Source organism: Pinus tabuliformis, chromosome Q (assembly GCF_031772625.1).
Source record: "Pinus tabuliformis cultivar Carrire ecotype Pingquan chromosome Q, CPIR1, whole genome shotgun sequence".
Lineage (NCBI taxonomy): Eukaryota > Viridiplantae > Streptophyta > Pinopsida > Pinales > Pinaceae > Pinus > Pinus tabuliformis.
The window spans coordinates 64,398,721-64,404,661 of record NC_142296.1 but is presented as its reverse complement, the minus strand read 5'-3'; the positions used below and the strand labels follow the sequence as shown (position 1 = coordinate 64,404,661).

General features: G+C 39.7%; 1 pseudogene; it reads right to left on the bottom strand.

The window, feature by feature from the left end:
- Positions 1–4,047: 4,047 nt before the first annotated feature.
- LOC149218301 (calcium-transporting ATPase 10, plasma membrane-type pseudogene) lies at positions 4,048–4,500 on the bottom strand (annotated as a pseudogene).
- Positions 4,501–5,941: the final 1,441 nt, after the last annotated feature.

Sequence of the window (5,941 nt, the reverse complement as noted above, 5' to 3'; positions counted from 1 at the left end):
AAAAAGAGTGAATGATCATTTGTGCAAACAATGATTTCATGATTCAGAAAATGGGAAACAAGTGAGTGTGTGTAGCAAGTCACCACAACGATGACCATTAGTGCGAAAACAATATCATGCATGTGACAACAGTGAGATGCAATGAGAGAATTGAAACAATGCTTCTACAAGATAATATGCATTAAAACGACAGAAAGAATTCAACAAAACCAAGAAAACGAAACTCACACAAACCGAAATACAAAAAACGATAGAAAAGAAGCAAAATACATGAAAAGCGGACTTACCCGAAAAAATTTGAGCTGAATGTGCCAAATGCTGCTAGATGCAATGTGGGATGCTAGAGATACGAGATCTTTGTGAGGAATGAGCACTAAAGTATCAAATAAATATTCTTGATAAGATAGAGGCTTATCACACACATGCCACAAATCTAGGAAAAAGTGACACTTGGCGGGAGGTTTCTAAAATGACTTTTGTATGTAACCTCTAGCTGCTAAAAATGGATCCCTGGAATCTATGGATGCTTTTTTCTTTTTTCTTTTGTGATTTTTTGGGAAAATTAGCCCATGCATGAAAATCAAGATCTCTTAGTCCTGGAGGGAACCGGTCAACTTGGGAGAACATGCAACAAAATGCAAGCCTTAGAGTGATTTTTACATAGTTTCTGGGTTGAGCTAGTCTGGGTGTTTCTCAGGCTCATTGTAATTTATGTACTGAAGCCCTGGCTATTGGCCAGAATTCTGCAATTTTTCAGAGCAAGCCCAGTGGTGGGCTACTCTTAGCAATTTCTCGAGGGAAGGTTGTCTGGTTGTTCTCTAAATTTCTATAGAGTAGCAGGCAAACTAGATGGATTGCCCAATTTTGGAGAGGAAATTTGATACCCCTCCAGATTTGTGCATTTTTCCAGGTGAGAATAACAACCAAAAAATGACCAAGCTCCAGAATGTCAGCTTGCAGGTGGAAGAAAAACAGGCTATCAAACACAAGCTGATAAGCCACTGAAGCATAAGTACTTGTCAGTGCAAGACGTGCTCCTAAGGATGGTTGGTAGGGAGGCTCTAAATCAGAGTTAAGGAAAAATTTTGCAGGGTGGTTGTAGGCTCTACTGTTAACACTCAGGTTGTTCCCTTTGACTCCTAAGGGAATACGGCCGAGGTAACCACTAACCAATCTTTTGGCCACAGGTCCTAGCCTACCTGTAACTAGAGAGGGCTCTCTCTTTCTGATTTAACTTTGTTTTGATGAGTTTTTAGGCTAGTTATGATGCACAAGGTTTTGTTTGGAATTTGCTGGATGATGATTTCAGTCAGAACATGAATGTTTTTGCAGGGTGATCTAGGCCATTGGGCATGGAGTCCTTGATGTTTAATTGCTTGAGATGTCTGTTTTGAAGAAACAGTGATGCTACAGAGCCAGATAAGTGTCTATGGAACAATTTTTAAATTTGTAATTTGATGGGATGAAATCAGGGTGTGAAAGGCAACTAAGGATCTTTCAGTAAGCTGATATGGGGAATAGTGGGAACATTACTTAAGAATTCCTGAATAACATTCATATTGATAGAACAAATATAAACATGATAAATTAAGAATTCATGTTTATGATTAATTCTGAAGAAAACATATTTAACAACAGAGACTGAGCATAGGGTGTAGACAAACAATTCATGTACTATTCTTTTTCTCTATTGCTAAGCTTAGTGAAACACATATATGAGTTAAACAAACATGAAAAGACAAAACATAGTTCAAGATAACTTATTGTTCCATTAGACACCAAAGGAATTCTGTAACAGCACGTAGAGCATCATTGAGACATCAAACAGTCAAGAGATAGTCAAACTTTCCAGCTTTTGCATTAGATCATCTGAAAATATACAATATAGTGTCTCAGAGAGAAAATCACCAACCCCAAATACGTTGTAAGGGGAGGTATATATACAAAATTTAGATACAAAAATATATATCTGATGAAATGATGGATCATAAATACTGTTATCACAAAATCAAGCACTGAAGGGCTGCTGATCAGGTAGACTCTGTGCAACTATTTCAAACCAGACTTTTGACTAAGGCTTAGCCTCTTTAGCCTGAGAGGGCTCTCTCAAAAGGTTATTGATTTTTTGATTATTGATAAGATGGCTAACTCTTGCAAGGTGAATTTAACAGACATGATGGTTGGACAGACATTACAAAGACTTCCATTGGGCTTATGGAGTTCAATCAAACTTCAGTAAACTATAATACTACTCATACATAGAAGTCAGGGCATGTGATGTTTAAACACTCAAAACACATCTCATAGAAAACCTCAGCTTACAAATACACACAGGAAATCAGAGAAGCAAAGTGAATTCTGAGTGATTGTGTATTTATACAACTGTAAAAAACATTAAAGACAAAGCAAAACCACATATCTTGAGCATTGAAACACTGTATGAATCCTGAGAAGACAAGCAGCCAATTGTATTACTGAAACTGTTCTTTACACAAGCCAAAATAGCACTCTGTTTTCATAAAATATCCAACCCTCTTTACATAGAAGTTTCAGCCATATATAGAAACATAATTCTAACTACTTGGATCTTCCTCCTCCAGCATGAGGGGAGCTCGATGACTGCCACTAATGACACTTATCTGCTTTGTAACAAACTATTAAATACAATAACTGATAATTGAAATTCTAAAGAGTTCTATTCTGATTATGACTCTAACTCTATCTCCTTCGTAGAATGATTCCTCCTTGCAGCTTTGACACCTGGTTTCCTTTTCGTTTGGCTGAGATGGCTGAGATGAGCAGTTAATGCTCCATGTTGGCTTTGGATACTGAAGGCTTTAACTGCTCAGCGATGTTAGGGAATATCCCTTGCTTTCCGGTTCTGGTCCCCCATCACTTCGAATATGCAGCAGCATGTCTTTTTAGTCCCTTTAATAACCCAAAAATATAGAGCACCACTATTTCCCTGATGTGTTGGAGGCTGTATTGATGGACAGGTGTCCCTCTTTCAAAATTCCCGCTCATATTATCAAAATAGCTGCTCTGCGTTTAAAATCATCACCTACAGCAGTTTCGTAGCGCGCTACGAAACTGCTGTGTAATTTCAAAAACACAGTCTTTAAAAATCATCATCCTTAACTGGAGTCTGAACCATTAACCAAAAAGTAAAATTTGGTCTGATAAATCTGTCTGAGCATTTCAGTAAATATGGGTCAAATGGAAAGAACATGCCGAGTCTCTCAACACCCCCAAAGGCCTTGGATTCCTCTGTTTAGGATCATCTATAAGCGACTTCATTCGGAAGCAAAGTATATACATAACAGCCTGACATGCTGAATAGAATACCCCATGCACTCCTGGATTCACAGGCTTCCTCTCCTTGTTATGATTATACAAGTATTGCAAGCACCAATCCACCAACCTTCCTAATGCTGCAGAAACAACAGATAAAAGTAGGTATTTAGCACGAGACAAATAACTAGATAGGTAAGCAGCTGCAGTCATCCTTGTATTCCGTGGGCGAGATTTATTGACAAAAATATCACACAGCATTGAAGCAAAGTTTGCACCGCATGTCTTTGGAGCCAGAGAGCATAGATAGAAGACAAGAAACTGAATAAACTTAGACTTGTGAGTATTCAAAATAGTTGATTGAAATGAGTGCATGAGTGTATCATAGATCTGTGGTAGGCGACCCTCATCAGCACATAATTTCAGATGTTCTAAAGTCATTTCCATTACTACATTCCCCAGACTCTGCATAGAAGAAGGTTTTGGCAATTCAGCACTTGCCTCGCTACCAGGCTTCCTAGGTTCTTCATTTTCCATACCATCATCTGTTAAAATGCCACACTCTGCTGCAATTTGCTTTCGCTGTGTTAATATTGTCACCAGTGACCATCCTCACTGTAATACCTGCAGTTCTACAGAATTCAACAGCTTCTTTGACACCAGGACGCACGGGATCCTTGATGCCAACAATGCATATACATGTATAATCATTTGTGGGCATGGTTTGTCTCTCTGGATCAAAATAATCTTCCAAATCTATATAAGCAAGGCAAAAGTTCGAAGAGATTCAGCAGTAAAACCATTTATGATATTATTAAGATCACTACTTGCTACATCATCTAGTGCAACAACACTGCCACTGCCATCTAGACCCTTGTTACACATTTTCAGGATGATTTCCGAGGCACCTTTGCAATAAACCCGATATTTTCCATCAGGAAGCATCACCGCAACAGTCATTCTTTTCCTCACAGAATTGAAAGGCTCAACCTTTATTATTCTGGATTCACTGCGCTCTGTCGCAGAATTTCCACCCAATGATAAGCCAAACTCTAGCAAAGCAGACTCAGTCGGTGTCTCTAGAATTTCAAGTTTTCCCTCTCCAGCATACACTTGAAACAAATTGACCACTATCATCTTCCATTTCTTGATTAGATATAGGGTCTTCAAATCCAAATCTATGTGATCCCTGATGAAGAGGTCAGCCATCTTCCTCTAGCTTGAATAACATTAATGGTTTTCAGGATTCACAGATACACGCTTTCACTGGTTAATATTCTAAGGCCTTGACTCCAAATATCCTCACAATTCACAACCTGAAGCAAAAAATACCCTGCATCCTTATCTTGAATGATTCCTTATAGTTCATGGCTAGGACTGTTAAACTGGCTAAACATAACGGCCATATCCATGCCCTGAGTCATGGTCGGGACTGCTACGTCATAGGAGCACTGCTCAGAAAATCCAGGTTTTCCAGACTTCTGGACCTTTTTGATACTTCTTGAACTTTTCATGGCATTTCACATTCATCACCCCTTTTTTCTCAACGCATTCGTCATGGAGTTTGCAGCATGCATCGAGATCGTTGCAGGGCTCCTCGCCGGGGCAGCCGGTCCATCCAACGCCACAGTATTTACCATATCGAATTCCGAAAGAATTACAGTCCTGTACGACGCACACCCTGCTACAATTTGACTGTGAGGTTCTGTTGGCCTTGGAAGACCCGATAATTTCTGAGAGAATGTGAGTGAAGTAAAAATTGCAAGTTTTTTCCTTTCATTGTCCTCAAAAAGCTCAAGGGACTGTAAAAACCTTCGCATAGCATTTTCAAGATTCTTGATGAGGAAAGGCCTCCTGCGAAGTATCTTCTGTATATACAGAACAGATGGCAAGATATTCTGCCTTGCAGGTTCATAATTCAAAACAGCATAAGGATGCCGATCCCCTTCTTCAGGTTTTATGGTACCCGATTGTGTGCGATCTCCAATGAATACCACCTCAAAAAAAAAAAAGGTAACGCCGTATCTTGAGAAGTCAAGATCTGAGGATTCAATGCTCTTTGGCAACGAGTTCCAAGTCACCCTCATGCTCGAGGTAGATTTGGACCACGAATCTGAGAGCGACAAGAGCTGTGATGTCACTTACTACCGCTAGAAACGCCTTCACCTTTGGGGTTTGCCTTGCTACCCAGGATGATACCACATGCTGTACAGCTAAGGGCAGAGACGAATACACCTGGGCCTCATATCATTCCACCAGCTGTTCACAAGAAACTTCAACCCTTCTAATTTGCTATTTCTATAGCGCTCCCATATATGACACGCTTCTGAATTGGTGTAACGTCGGCACCGCCCTAATGTTAGAATTAAAGGTGCTACCACAGAGCAAGTGAAACTGAGAAACCCAAAAAGGAGCATTCTAGGCATTTTTTGATGGTAAGGAAATGATGGCACATGGTTTGCACAATTGCCACTCCCTTTCATCAAGCTTTTGGTGTGCCTCGTAACAAATATCACATAATTGTCAACTCTTACATTGGCTGCAAGCCCAGCGTTTGCCAGAAACAATGAAATGACAGCAATGAGAACATGCATATTGCAAATGAACCATAATAAAGTCTTCTTTCATTGGAGATATGGACTCCCCAAGT